At 42.1% G+C, this 16133-nt stretch overlaps 2 protein-coding genes across 4 annotated transcripts in view; one reads left to right on the top strand and one right to left on the bottom strand.

The window, feature by feature from the left end:
- The window catches only part of LOC143710998 (MIF4G domain-containing protein B), a 1123636-nt gene that overhangs the window by 139432 nt on the left and 968071 nt on the right, over positions 1-16133 (bottom strand). The gene's annotated exons all lie outside the window — the stretch shown is intronic.
- The window catches only part of LOC143710977 (uncharacterized), a 223226-nt gene that overhangs the window by 11133 nt on the left and 195960 nt on the right, over positions 1-16133 (top strand). The gene's annotated exons all lie outside the window — the stretch shown is intronic.

The following is a 16133-nucleotide window of genomic DNA, read 5'->3' as shown; positions in this document are numbered from 1 at the left end:
AACTTGTTTTTGAGCAATTCAGTTTCAATCGATGTCTATATTGTGATTTAATATTGTACGCGCGCCTCGAGTGAGCGAACGCAACGCGAACTCACTGGCTGACTGATTAAAGGCACAAAGCCGAGTCCATTTCAGCACATTAACAGCTGCAAAATAATGTCTAACATTCCTTTTGCCATTGTTAATAACTAAAAGTAAAACTACAGTTTCATAGTATTAAATTTGTCCAACAAAAGACGAAGAAACCTCTTTTGAATTGTGACATTTTAATGTTAAACTCCCCTGTCCGAACGAGATTCTTCTGTCAGGGTGAAGACTAGATTTAGTGAAACGATGCTCTTTCACTATTCTTAAGAAAGGCCTGATATTATAATCGTTAGATTAACGATAAAATCCTGGTTAAACATTGACGTAGCTACTCAATTGTAAAAAACCTATAGCATATTTAATCATAAGTGCTATTTGATAATATGTCATGGGAGTCGAAAAAACAGACGAATATTTCCTGTTTTATTTTGCACGACGCAGCGAAGCAATCCCGACAGACGTGTTTGTTAAAATATAGCACCAAAAAAATCCAAAACCTAAAAACATTTTTAATCATAAGTGCTATTTGATAAATGTTATTTGGATCCGAACGACAGACGTATAATTCCTGTTGTCCATATTAGTGTGTGGAAGCGAAGAAATCCTTCCGTGCACACGTGTGTCGAATAGAAAAAACCCGCCGAGGTTTAAAATTCATAAGCGAACACGTGTGAATCATAGCGCTAATTGTTGTATGTGGGAATCGAAAAACCGATGCATAATTCCTGTTGTCCCTATGTGTGTGTGTAGAGAAAAAAAATCCTGCCACGCCGTTTTGTGAAATATAGCCGAAAAAAAAAACCCGCTGAGATTTTATTTTGGATAAGTGTGATCTTACAGAAAACAAAGCGTCTGCACGCTCAAATTTGAATCACACATGGAAGCAGGCTGGTTGTTATTCCGCTGACAAACACTAGAGGGCAGCACTTAGGCCTAAGTGCTTGACAGTTCTCGAATTACGCACCGCCCCCTGACTTTACCCTCCATGAGCGAAATAGCGCCATCTCGTGGACACTAGTAACGAGGTCGTCTTTTCCTAAACAATCTCTCTCATCACAATTTCAGATTTTTCCAGTGAATTTCTGAAATTGTGTTTCTAACTTTCAATACATGTGCAAGTTCCAGTTTTACTAACATGATTTCACTCCCGACTGTGTACACTTATTTTGAATTTGGTTCAAACCACAGTTGAATTTAAAATTTAAAAGTAAGCAGTAGCAGTTTCTGATGACCACTTAGGAGGAATGCGCCCCTTGTGGCCTCCCCCCTCTACGTCAGCTCATCACTTAGTTCCTAACATCATTCTTTTCTGAAGTGGCTTTCTCCCAGTTGGTTTTATTTTGGTTATTATCATTGATACCTCACTGTAGTCGTGATCATCATCAAATATAATGCCAACCTTTAATTTCCTACACTTATTCAAATTTGGTTTGAAACAAACAAATTTCAAGATCAATTTGAATTAAGTCTCCTTTCCTGTTGGGAATGGTTTTATGGCTTTATTTCTATATTTCCTTTTTCAAATTATTTTTAATAATTTTGATTTGATACGTTACGTACTGTATTTGATATGTTATGACAACTGTATCCTTACTATTCTAGAAGTTACTTAACATCTATGCATACACTTGATTTGAATTGTATTTAAACCAGTTTGAATGCAATTTAAATCAAGTTCTCTGTCAGCCAGGTTGACCACTAAGAGGAAGTGGCCCAAGACCACTAAGAGGAAGTGGCCCAAACCCTTTGTGGCCCAAACGAGCCACTACAGCTTGCTTCCTCCTGTGCTCTTCCTGCTGCACTTAATCTCTTCTCTGAATGGAGGCTAGGTTGTTCTGATAATTAACATTGTCATTATTCCCTTTTTGTTTGTACCATAATTTTAGTAAAGCCGTTGCCTTTGATGATTTTTCTACAAAAAATAGACACTCAATTTGATTTAGATAGAGAGAGCTTTAATTCACGTTGAGGTTCACTTGTCCTTCATCCTGTTTTGTGTTTGTAGGTAGAAATTTCTCTCGGGCTGTGGTGATTTGACAGTCATCTCTGCTTGGGGTCCAGCAAGCTGGTTCGTCTGACCTGCGTCACCAGCACTGACTGAGCACGAGTCTCGGACTTTCCTGTATTTCTCCGTTGGTGCAGCCCGCAACACGACATCACCAATTTGGCACTGCCGGTTGTGTTCAAGGTTGGGTTGCGTGAGGGCACACATCGGTACAGATATGCGGAAGGGCCTGGGACACTGCTGTCAAGTGTTTGGGGACGACAGAAAGACCAACCACAATGCTGACTCCAACCCGAATGACCTCAGTTCACCCCAGGGAAACTAGAAAAGGTATTAAATCCATCACTTAGTATTGGCCACAGAATCTAGAGATTCCCCCGGTCATTGAAGTGTTGGCTCCCTTCTACTCTCCGAGCCACAAATCGCAGGCTTAGGCCTCCTCTTCCCCTGTAACACTTCCTGTGTACTATTAACGACCTTTCCACCTTGGATGGTTCCATGTTACTTCAAACTTTGCTATCTTGCCATTGCTGTTTTCTGTTGTGCTCTGTTCCTTTCAGTTCACCTAGAGACAGAACCTATCTGAGACAACAAGGAACGCTGAATAATAGTTTGACAACCAAGCCGTTAGCATCAACAGGTGACCCCTAAGCTACCGCCCCGTTAAAAATCTTTATTCAGGCCCATGCTGACCTACCCAAATTGTCCCAACAAATGATTTAACTGTCGGCATCAGTTAACCAAATTTTCATACGCGGCATAGCCCGTATTATAGCTTGTTAAACGTAGAACGAACTTGGATTGGTCTCTCTGTGGGTGTGTTGTGTTCCTCTCGCCCACAGTGAAGCCAGTATGTTCCGGTCCTACAGTCCCACAACCCGCTGGGACAACCTGGAGACATGGCTGAGATTCATGACACCTCCATTCCTGACCAAGGTCGCCAGTGACTCAGAGCCCCCGAGCCAAGAGCATCGCAGACGTGGACAGGCTGATGGCGCACAAACCAAGCCAAAGCTCCCACGACAAAGACCGGTCAGACACGTCAACCTCACTTGCCAGCTCATCGCACAACCACGTCTCCACGAAAGGAGCCGCATCGCCCTGGAGCACGAAGTTGCAACGCTAAGGATGCAAGCCGAGGATGACAACGACCCCGAGCTACAGAAGGAAGTGGAAAGACTTCAAACTGCCCTATCAGATCTTTATCTGCACATAGACCAAAGAGTGCAGTCAGAGAAAAGAACCAGAGAGGAACTCAACGAGAAACTCAGACAAAAGTGAAGCCCCTTGCAAAGAGCAGAGACTGAACTTAAAGAGACTCGAAAGCCACGGCCTGCGAAAGAAAGTCGCAAGAGGCCCGTGCTACCATCCACAAGCTCGTTCAGCAGAGACAAGATCTCGAACACGAACTTGACACCGTTCACACAGAGTTGAAGCCCTCTTATAGACTGCAGAAGGACCGGGAAGGGGAAACGCACACCACAAAGTTTCCCTGACCAGCCAGTCCGCACCTTTCAGCCAAGAACCCAGAGCTGTACAAGGGGGTGAAAGCCCACTGTTCAAAACATCACCAGCCAGCCCACAAGAACCCCCGTCAGCAGCGAGGGGGGAAGAGCATTTCCAGGAGAGCCCCGGCCACTAACCACGGCATGGCTCCCAAAAGACTTAACAAGCTGGCCAGAAACATCCCTATGTCCACTCCGAACCATGCAGGAGGCAACAACGTGCACGGCACCCGCAGGACATTGACTTTCACTTACAAACTGTTACCAACGTCACCGCGTGGGACAGATTGTACCTGCTCAGAATCACGTCCAGTCGTGATGCGCGCAGCTTCCTCGACCGTCAACCAGAGACAGTCAAGTCGGACTACCAGCCGCTGCGGCAGGCCTTCACTAAAGAATTCTCTGATCCAGAATCAGACCAAAGACTAATCACAGCCATGGACCTCAATCAGTCCGGCATGGAGGATGATTTCAACTTCAGAACTTTGTCTCTCCGAAATCTGCACCCCACAGTGAGTCATCATCTAGACATCCTGGCCTGACCACATAGCATGACTACTCAACAGCTAAAAGAAGCTTACACAAAGCAAAAGACTGTGTCCGAAAAGACTTTGAAAAACCCCACAATCTACTCTGTCTCTGAGCCCTACTCAGAGCTGCCTCTAGAAGGCGCCCCACAACACCATAGCCCTGTTTACAGAGAGTTAAGACCGTTCCAGGCCAACAGAGGGCAGCACTACTGCGATGGTGCTCGTCCAAGACACCAGAGCGAGGGCTTTGACAGATTCTGGGACCTGCAACAACCACCCGACCACCCAAAAGGTGGAGCCACATGGGAAACCGACCAATGGCCCAGAAAGAGCCGAGCCCCATCGACCAGACCATCAAGCCCAGACAGCCCAGAGCGGAACCCCTCTTGACATGCCACTGGTAAGCACAAGTCTGAACCCACATCCGAAAAAAAAGTGCCGCCACATCTGAGACAGCTGAGACCCTGAAGTCGCTGAAAGAGCTTCTTCACAAAAGACTTTCCAAAGGAGACAAGAGGGACGAGACGGACATCCTATGTCTAAGCGTAAGACCTGAACCAGGCAACCACAACACTGCTCGTCAGTCTCAGAGCACAGAGCTAACTGTCACATCACAAAATGACAGCATCACCCAGTCACCACAGCTGACAGCTGCCCAGCCTGAGCAGGACGGCACAAGTTCCCATGTTTTGGCTACCTGCCTCCGCAGCAAACCACATGAGACCGGCCCTAACCACCCATCGATCACCACACCAGCCCCTACGCTAAGACTCCTGGGGAACCTGATCGAAAAGGGGGGTGGCCCGGAAACTCTACCTAGCCATCACTTTGGAAAATGAGGTGAGCCTGGAAGCCCTGGTAGACACCGGCTCAGACCTCACTTTAATGTCAGCTCAGCCCTTTGAAAGACTCGGCACTAAAGCTAAGAGCAAAGATCGAACTCTTATACCCCAAACGTGACAGCTGAACGTGCAGTCGGTACAGCCAGACTCCAAGGTCACAGAGTTCCCAGGAACTCCAGCAGCCATCCATGGGTACATAGCCTCAGCACCAAGTCAAGATTCAAGTTCGCTACCCTGCACCTTCCAGCTCGCCAAAGACCAAGAAATGCTGCTCAACGATGCGTGAACTGAATACAGAAGGCCTCTAACACAGAAGGCCTCCTCAGAAAGGGTCCCTAAGATCCCATTGATTCCGAACTGCAAAACCAGAAGGCACACAGAATGAACACAATGCAAGACTCTGTAAAAGGGTCCCTGATCAGCATAGGACATAGAACTTGTAAAAGTAGATGAAAATGTGTGCTCAAATGCTCAAAGAGTTGCAAAACTCTGCATTCGTAAAATTAGAATTTTACTGATTTAAAAATCTTAAATGGACGTGTAAATATCAACGGCCAACAGACTATGAACGACTCTTTTGAAACAAACAGTTTCTAGATGCTGGTTGAATTGGCACTGCTAAACATTTCCATGACAATGAAAGGTTACAGGAAACACTAGCTCCAAATAAGGCATACGTCACCTTGACGGCATAGTGTAGGAAAACCACCTGAGTTTAAACTACTGTAAACCTACAGGTGTGCATTTTATCATTGCGATCCAAACGGAACACAACATGCGATAAGCATTTTGATCACTGGTTGCTGGCTTGTCTAAATACAGATAAAACAATAGCTGGAATTGACATCTCTACTGTAAGTGAAAGAGTCTTAGATTTCCAACTAATATAAGTAAGTTCAGCAGTAAAGCGTAAGTCTGTTTGACAAAAAAAAAAAAAATCTCATCTCAGCAGCTTGTAACTGTACCGATATCTATCCTGCTTTGGTTAAAGAAATCCAAATTGCAGTATTGCTAAACCTGTTTCTGACAAAGAAAGCTCAGGACAGTGTTATATACGTAGACCTGGGTGATGCTCCCCTTTCTACAATGTAAAGGCCTTACAAATTATTGTTAGATTGATGTAATTCACCTAAAAATTTTACCTGCATCTACAAGCAGAGAGCTACCTAGCGATCAAAACTGTTCACTCGCTGAAGAGCCAGCATTTATGCATGAGAGGGACGTAACTACATAGGCTTAGACAAGCTTTGACTTACAGCAAATCTATTTCCTTACTCTGTAAACAAATAGAATAAGTTGTGTAAAGTAAAGAGAAGAGTTCCATGAGTAAAATTAGCAAATGCCAAAACACATTTGCATTTTACTAAATGTAACATCAAGTTCTTGAAAGACTTAAAGTATAGGCGCCCCCTTTTAACCCGTTTAAACATGCATAACTCATTAAAAAGGTGCAGACATTCTTCAGGTACTGTCGAATTGTTCTGACATGCTCTGGTTCCCATGACAACGACTTGTCACAGGAAGTGCTAACTCGTGATGTCACTTTGTAAACAATCCAGCCTAGGTGGCTAAGCTAACCTAACCTAGCGTCCATCCAGCTTAGGCTAAGCTAACCTAACCTAGCATCCATCCATCCAGCTTAGGCTAAGCTAACCTAACCTAGCATCCATCTAGCTTAGGCTAGGCTAACCTAACCTCACATCCATCCAGCTTAGGCTAAGCTAAATAATAACTTCTACAGTTAGCAGTTAGCATCATTTACTTGAAGCCTTAATTACAGCTGCTGTTTATACAGCCCAAAGTATTCTAGAATACTTTCTTTAACCCCAGTTAGGGTTTGTAATTCTTCACTTTCCGTACTTTCAATTCTGCTCAGCTAAAGTTCACCTTCACTAGTTTAGGCATAGTCCTTGCTGAGCACTGTAGGCTAAATCGCCAATTAAACTTAAGCTTAAGTACATGTATAATGTGTAGCTACAGAAGAATCTGTATAGTAATGAGAATTTTCATCAGCATGTTGACTAAACCTTTGAAGGGACACACAGAGTGGTCGTGAACACGCAACCGCTGTAACCCACCATGGAGTGTTGGTCCAAGCGAATTCAAAGTTTAGTCACTAGTGCTACTGACTATTCTCACATTCAGATCATTCCCGCTGTTTTGACCACTCACCTACGTTTTATTTTTATTTTTACTTTAATAATAATAGCAGTCAGCTATTACCTTGTCTTTTCGGTCATCTATATGATCCAATTCCATTTCCTCTCTTGTTGGAATGTGGTTCCATTTCCCATAGGGCCCAGAAAGGAAACAGAGACACCTTTATTTGTGATTTTGTTTATTTTCAACAAGTGCACTCATTTTTATGACCCTGCAACACAAGTAATTTCAACGATTACTAGGGCATAACTATAGTCCTGAGGATTGATAATAAGCATAATTTGAATAGGAAAGCTGTCCTTTTCCCCCCTATCATTCACTTCGTCAAGCCGTAGTGAACCACTACAAAAGTCCAGAGAAATAATTTAGTCATAAGAACCATCTTAAGTCATTTATTTAATCTCGGATAGGCCCTTTCCAGGAAATACTATCGGAACCAACATAAGTCTTAGCCTCCTAACATCCACAGCTAAGATAAGGATACAAGACACACTTCACTAGCTAGATACACGTGAAACGCATAGCTTTATGCTACATTCCTAGCGAACCCATTAAACCTTGGTTCTGAACTTTTAGGGTCATGCATTAGTCTCACCACAAGTGCGACAAAATGTCACAGAGCCTCTGCTTAACCTGACCTTAACGTTCCAGCTTACCAAAGACTATGACAAACAATGGACACTATGAGAAACCACCTCTCATACCCCTCCAACCACCCACGAACGCCGTCTGCACCCACCGACAACCAATGCCCCAGACAACCGACGTCAACTGGCACATGCTGCGTGCACAAGACAACATTCAGCGTTCTGCACCTGATGCCATCTCTGCGCCACAGCTTGTGGTGCCACAGTGCAGGGGGGTCATGCCAATGTATGCCCATGACGCACCATGTGCTGCACACCGCAGCACCAGAGACACTTGCAAGACACCGAACCAAGTGGCATACCGGCGTCCTCAAAAGCGGAAACACTGTCCTAGCCAACCAAGGACGACACTCGCTGAAATTTTTCCTCCCTTTCTCTTTCTCTCTCCCTTTCACTTTTACCAGGATGCTGCTGTGCCTCCAGCCAACCAGAGGGCAGCCGCAATCGGACATCTCACCAGGTCCGGCATCAGGCATCGTCCTAAGGGAACAACCAGGACTCCTTTTCTGCCGGACCCGCACTCAGAAAGTGTATCTGCCACCTGATCCTCGCAACGCCTACAGAACACAATACAGCTGGGTAGGGGCCGATGGACAGAAGACACCCTCACTCAAGCTGAGGCCAATGTCGAGCACATGCTCAACGAACTTGAGAAAATGACTATCACACAAGCGGAGTTAGGTGGACACAACCACCGCTCCAAACAGTTCCGGGGAGCTTTGCCCGGAGCCGCCGCCACTCTGTTTAACACTTGTATGTCCAGTGTGAATACAGTGAACCTAGCCACCGTGAGGCGGCATGCAGCCGAAATCCAGACAGAGATTCCACAGATAAAAGAGCAACTCGCAACACAGAGTGCATCCCTGCAGACCATCGACAAGACACTAAAGGGGATTGTGGTAATTTTCAACACTCACAGCGTTCTGCTGACCCAGAGAGTGAACTCCATGAAACAGCTGTTTACTGTCTTCCAGAATGGCTTTGCTCAAACTCAGCTGGTAACAGCCCTGATAATAGACACGCTGCTGGAGGTGAACTCCTCCATTTGTCAGCCTAGCCATGGGTAGAATTCCACCGCACCGGATACCCTTAAGCCTTGTGCAAACCGTGCTGGCTTCCGCCATCACCACGCCAGCTGTCTCTCTACAAATACACCTTGCCTACTTGCTGGGTAGTGCCAGCCCACTCTGCGTCGACCCCAAGCAGAGAGAAGTGGGTTTTGCTCCGGAACTTACCCATCATAGAGCCAAGCCGAATCTACCGGCTCAAGAACATTGTCAATGTCAGATTTTGAAAAGTAACACTCACATCAAGATCCGCACCCTAACTCCAGAACGGGAGTTGTGGTTTGCGAAAGGGGGGGGGGGGGTCCCAGCGAATTGACATTTATCCTATCGACACAGCCCTCCAAGCTTTGTCTCAACTGCCCTACTTAACCACCACACCTGCTGTCCAATCCTGGATTGCGGCCGACCCTACGCTGTTACCTCTATCAACCACACCCAGACGCTCGACAGTCATCCTAGGCAAGAGGCTCAACGAGGTGCGAATATCTACAGCCAAGCCCACGGGACCCTCAGGAAGAGGGTACCACGCTGGGGGCTGCGTCGAACTTAATCAAGCTGAGCCCTCAGCCTCAGCCTGAGAGCACCTGCTACCCGATCATCATGATTCACCTGTCATCCGTCCATTGTGATGAGTGTTGTCCGATTAAGTCCACACAGGGACTTCATCAGACAAAAAGGGGGACTGTAAGGACTGGGCTAAGTGGGTGAATCTGAATAACTAAATACATTCTGCTAAAGACCAAAAATCTCTGAATGTAAATTAACCCGAACACACACACACACACACACACACACACACATTCCCCCACCAGTGAAGACCACACTCAGGACAGAGCGTGGTGTCCGCTTACAAGACATTTTATGACTGATCGGAATGTCCCAAAGGAAGTGGATTCCAAAGCGAAAAGGAACTTCTTTTCTTTAAAAGACATTTAACCAGATATATTCGATGTGTTTTTTTTGTGTGTCCATTTGCCCATGTCACATTGGAATGACTATGATTTTATCGTAGCTTAAGGTGAATTATAAATACCTTCATTATGCATTTTAAATATATCTGTCTATTCCCATAACTTGTACACATAGTTCTGGACACCTCCAGAATGCTTTCGGTGTGATCAATCAGAATACGTACAGTAATATCCAGTAAAATATAGTTTACTATGTTTTCCATCTTTGGAGTGAAAAGAGACCAAAACTAACATCACTGGTTTTCTTAGATAACAGCGTTTACGACCCAAAGGAATGTTCACAGAACTGTGGCTCTCTCTGAATTCTAACCAAGGAGGAGAAATGAATCCTGTATTCATATATATATATATGCTATTATATATCCACTTGAGAATTGTATGAACAATGTATCTAAGTTCCCTATTTCATGAGTTGCCTTTTTGTGGTTTGGTCTATGTTTCTTGACAACTCTAATCCGATAATGTTTTAAACGTTGCCAACTAATGTTTAACCAAATCCATTTGTGGCAAGTTTGGTCTCGATAAACTCCAATCTTCATTCCCCATTTGTTAATTGACATTACATTTTGCTAAACTTGTGACACATTAGTATTATAAGAATTGTGAAGATTCTGCTCTTAAACACCGACGAAATTAGGGTTTCAAATGTCTCTCTCTTAGACAAAGAGCAATAAAAACCAAAGTCCCGCCTGTGAAATTCCAACCCTCTAATTGGCCAAGTCAACAGGAAGAAGCCGGATTTCTCCAAGGTGATAAATGACGCTTCCCCCCTCCGCTCGCTCTGTTACTTCGCCTGTCTTTGTGTCATAATGTAAGGTCTCGCCTCCGGGCGAGCTCTTCGCCTTTCTTTTATTTGTTTCTAGTTTAGTTTGTGTTTTTCAGTCTTAGATAAGTCTCCGTGTTTAATTCCAATCGACGAGTGAAAAGAACATCGCGTGACATATCTCTTCAGCAAATCCATCTACAAGGGACCTTTAAACGAGCGCGCGCTCGTTTTGAAGGAGAAACACGCGCACGTGACCACGTGGCGAGAGACGCACACACGCTTCTTCACCAGCCATGCGAAGATGTGACGTTAACTCCGCATGATTTCCCCGTAGAGATCTTTATTTCTTTTCTTTGTTAGTCAAAGTTTTGTTTTCCGTAGTCGACTCTGTTCACTTCCACAAAGTGAAACGAACTTAGCCGAACTAATTTCCTTTGGTAATGTTACCCCAAAGACTTGGAAACTCCGTTCAACACGCGCGCCAAGCAGCACCCAGTGACGCTTCCTAAAGGACTCCGCTCACGCACGCGCAGGAATGCCGCGACACAGAGAGACCCAGAAACTTAAGTATATCTCTTTATAGAGCTTCTAAGAAGCATTAAGATGATGTTTTCGTGTTGTTACAGACAGGGGACTGTCAGGGGGAATGTTGCCAATGCTCTCTCTCTCTCTCTCTCTTCCTCTTCCCCTCTCACACGTGTTTCCATTGTCCACACTCTATGCATTTCTCGTTCATCGATGCCTTATCGTGTATTGTTGTTTATTATGTTTGTAAATACATATATCCCATGTAACCGTAGTAAATACATAAGTAGTTCTGCCTTATTAAATTCATTATATTCATCTGATTGATGTACTGCCTTTTTGCTCATTTTCAAGTCCCTTAAGTGCCAAAAGATCTTATAGCAACAAGCTTACAAATTAAAGATACTTTAAAGAGTATGTGTTTATAGGGCAGGAAACCCAATTCTTGTGGCCACAGAATTGCTTTTCCTGAAATCCTATAAAGTAATATGATATTGTGGAGTCCCACAAATATTAGTCTGACAATTGAGCTAATTAATTTAGCCTGTTTTGTAAGACGTGGTCCGTGTAGTTAATTGCAATCAACTTGTGGTTAAGTGCAAGGATACACAGACATGCATGCAGGTAAAATGACATATCATCCCTTATCGGGAGTTTTATTAACATGTAAGACTGATCTAATCCTAACATGTATGAATAATTATTAATTACCAATTATTAATTATGATATGCAAATTCCCCACGGATTAGATCCGCCCCAGAGTCTTTACATGTGCGATACCAGACTTAAATGATCCTCAAATAATGACATGTCCAGCACTTCAGATGTGCAGAATGCAATGATGTAGATACAAAACGCAATGTAATTGCCGTGAAACCCATTTCAGACATTGAGACGATATGCACAACTCTCATTAAAAAAGTGCCCAGTGCTGGCTCTTGACAATGATAAAGCAGAGGATAAAGGAGGATTAGAAGGACTAATTCTAATAATGTAAGCAATTTTTTTGAACAGTTAAAGTATTCCTTTGAAAGCAGAGTAAGTAGCGGACAGGATTTATCACATGCTGCCAATACCAAACAGGGAAAGGAGTCACCATCTGCTTTTGTTATAAGGTTTAGAGAAGCATGGGAACAGGATTCCAGGCTGCCTGTAGATAACTCTATGAAAGTCCTATTCATAAACATGCCTGAATAACATGAACCAGCAACCAGCACAATTGATTAGAATCACAACAAATTTACCATAATTCCTACTTCACCTATAAGTTTTTTGTATTGAGATATAATGCATAAATTAGGAATGGAATTTACCTTTGATAATAATACAGTTTGTTTATCTTTTCTCTCGAGTCTGCAGGTTTCTGTTGAGCCACTGCCAAACGCAGAGGATACTATTGAAGTGGTTAAAGAACAACAGGTAACAAGTGACGCACCGCCGCCTGACTGCACAGACACAACTGATAATGTTGCAGTTTAAAATGATATTGATGTTCGATGTTATTTCCTTGAGTTGTTTCCTCTTCGATTTAATCATCCAACTTACATTAAAATCCCCAAAAATAAGCACTTCACTATTTGGTTTAAAACATTTTAACATTTTCCTAAGCTTTCATAAAAAAGTAGTGGGCAACTTTATGGTGGTTTGTACACTGCCAAGATGTTAAACGTCATGCGTGGGGATAAAGCAACATTTATACATAAACTTTCAATTGATACAGTTTCATCTAATTGGACTTCCTTCCTTAAAAAAAATCTTAAATATAAATCAAAACTCCGCCTCCTCTACCAGCAACTCTGTCTTTTACTGTAGGTATATCGAGTGGTGTCCCTCAGGGTTCTGTCCTGGGACCGATTCTTTTCCTTCTGTACATACTTCCTTTAGGACAGATAATCTGCCAGTTTACTGATGTTTCTTATCATCTGTATGCAGATGACATTCAGTTGTACTGCTCTTTTAAGTCTACTGAGTTACATAAACTATCTTCTCTAATCCAGTGGTTCCTAAACCTGTCCTGGCGACCCACCAACAGTGCACGTTTTCTCTGTCTCCCTAATCAAACACACCTGATTCAACTCATCAGCTCATTAACCCATGTGATTATGAGCTGATGAGTTGAATCAGGTGTGTTTGATTAGGGAGACAGAGGAAACATGCAGTGTTGGTGGGTCGCCAGGACAGGTTTGGGAACCACTGCTCTAATCAACTGTCTGACTAGTATCAAGAAGTGGCTAAATGATAACTTTTTACTTTTGAACTCTAAGAAAACTCAGCTAAGACTGAAACACTAATCATTGCCACTGAGCAAAGCATCCCTCAGATAAAACAACATATCGGTGCCTTAGGCTTGTCTGTCCAGCCGAGTCTCAGGAACTTAGGTGTTTTTGATTCTGCCATGTCCTTGGAGAAACACTCGAATCAACTAATTAAAAACTGTTTCTTTCAATAAAGGAACATTTCTAAAATAAGAGTCCTGGTGTCAAAGGCCGAATTGGAGATGATCATTCATGCTTTTATTTAATCTCGTTTAGACTACTGTAACAGTCTTTTTACTTGTTTCAATAAGAAAGATTTTTATCGCCTCCAGACTGTTCAGAACTCAGCTGCAAGGCTTTTAACCCACACCAGTAAATGGGCACACATCACACCTGTCTTAGGTTCACTTCACTGGTTACCAGTGCAATCTAGAATGCATTTAAAAATTTTGGTTCTTACTTTTAAAGCCCTACAAGGACAGGCGCCCCCTTACATCGCTGACCTTATACAGCTGCGTACGTCCTCATGTAGCCTGAGATCAACAGGTCAGAGGTTTTTAGTTGCCCCCCACACACACTTTAAAACTAGAGGGGACCGCTCGTTTCAAGCTGTGGAACGCATTGCCTCCTTCCATATGCTGCATGGATTCAGTGGAAATTTTTAAAACACAGTTGAAAACTCTTCTATTTAAAGAGGCTTTTAGCTAGACTGTAGGGTGGTTAGGCCGGTCTGATGTGTATTTCTTTTTGTTTCTGCTGTTGCTTAAGTTATTTAAATTGGATCATGTATTGTAATGTATTTATTAATGTTGTGTATTCCCCTTTTGTTGTTAAGCACTTTGTGATTCTTATCTGTGAAATGTGCTATATAAATAAATTTTACTTACTCACTTACTTACTATTTTTCTTTAACACCTTCTATAACGCGGGTTGAGGCCAAATGACTCTAGCCCGTTGGGCTCTATTCTTCACATGATTTGACTTACCGACCTGGTACTAAGAATTGTAAAGCTGACTCTCTGTCCCATCTGTATCATCCTGAACTTGAATCCAGTCCTCCAGAACCTGTCCTCCCTCCAGCCATGGTAGCCAGTCCCATCCAGTGGTCCCTCGAACGATCAGATCCTCCAAGCCACCCGCACAGAACCTTCTTATTGTGGAAAAAATATTTTCTGTCTTTAACCCGATTCTAGCTTTTCTTGTGCTTAGAATTGACCACTATTGAGAAAATGAAACAAATCGGCATATAAAAAATCACACTGGCAGGTGCTTTGTGTATTTTTATAGCACTAAAACAGATAGATACTCCAAAAATACGATAACAAAGATAACTGTTGGATCCCTTATGGTAATACATTTAATATGGTACAACTACAGTGCAATGCCAATAGTAAATATAAGATAAAGGGAGAAGTGTAATAGTAAATAGTTTAGTGTATAGTCAATAAAATAAACAAACAGTATACAGCTAATAAAATAGTAATGAATTGTATAATTATATAATATCATAAGTACAATAATATTATAATAATAATATATTGATAATAGCATATAGTTTGTATAATTGTATAATCACCACTGGGGTGGTGATGGCGCAGTGGATAAGACACTGTGTTTTTTCTATTGGCAATGCAACCATATTCGGAACCAGTACACACAATCCTCTGTTATAATCAAAAAACTATTTAGATTTGAATGCATCATTAATATATTTATTATTACATTTATTGTCAACTAAAGTACAATAATTAATTACTAAAGTTGGTAAAGGTCTTATTCTTGTATATAACAATGTGCTTTGAATTAACTGTAATAATGGCACAGGTATTGCTTTACAGAACTTATTGTATTCTCTATATGTACAGTTTGAATTATATTTGTCTAAGAAAGCTTTATATTCCAAAAAGTTACCATTATCATCTATAACATCATTCACAAACACAGTGCCCTTTTCATACCAATCATACCTGAACAATGATTTCCTATTGATTATAATGACCCTATTGTTCCATAAGGTGCATCCAAGTGCAGAAAAGTTATGGGTGAATATCATTTTCCAATATTGGAGAATTTGTTTGTGGCAGTTTGATAATTTAACAGTAATTTTGGTCACCTCAAAATCACATCGCAAAAGAAAATCAAGCCCTCCTGCTTTTTAAAATAAATTTCTAGGTATGTGAAATCACATAGAATCAGGTTGTGAAAGATATATTTTCAAATTAATCTTAAAGGTCCCAAACATTGATTCAAAGCCCAAGGCTTTGATATATCATACTCTTTAAGCTGTGATTTCTTAATATAATGGATTTAATTTTTCCACAGGAATTGGAAAAGAATTGAGTTGGCTTTCTTAATATTACCGGAAGAAACATACAGGGAGGGACATGAATAAATTACTTTGGAAATTCCTTCTGTTTTAGATAGAGTAACTCTATCAAAAATAGTGAGGTCTCTAAGCCATCTATTAATCGGTTAGAAAAATTAACATCTTCCCTTCTGATAGCATTTTTAGATCAAACTATTCCTAGATATTTCACTTCAGATTTAACCTTGATTGAAGAGATGATGGAATCCGTTGATGAGTGAATGGGAAGTAGCTCACATTTTTTAATATTGAGGATTAATCCTGAAGCTTTAGAGAAAATCGAGACTGAATCAAGGGCAATATAAACCATGAATTTATTCCTTAAAAGGATTGCTGTGCTAATTTTACATTCCTTATCAAATATTGAGATCCCATGCAAATTGGGGTTGTGATTAATGAGCATAAGT

This window comes from Siphateles boraxobius, unplaced genomic scaffold, assembly GCF_051911475.1.
Source record: "Siphateles boraxobius isolate OS27281-9 unplaced genomic scaffold, OSU_SipBor_1 49, whole genome shotgun sequence".
Classification (NCBI taxonomy): Eukaryota; Metazoa; Chordata; class Actinopteri; order Cypriniformes; family Leuciscidae; genus Siphateles; species Siphateles boraxobius.
This window is presented reverse-complemented; position numbering and strand designations above follow the sequence as displayed.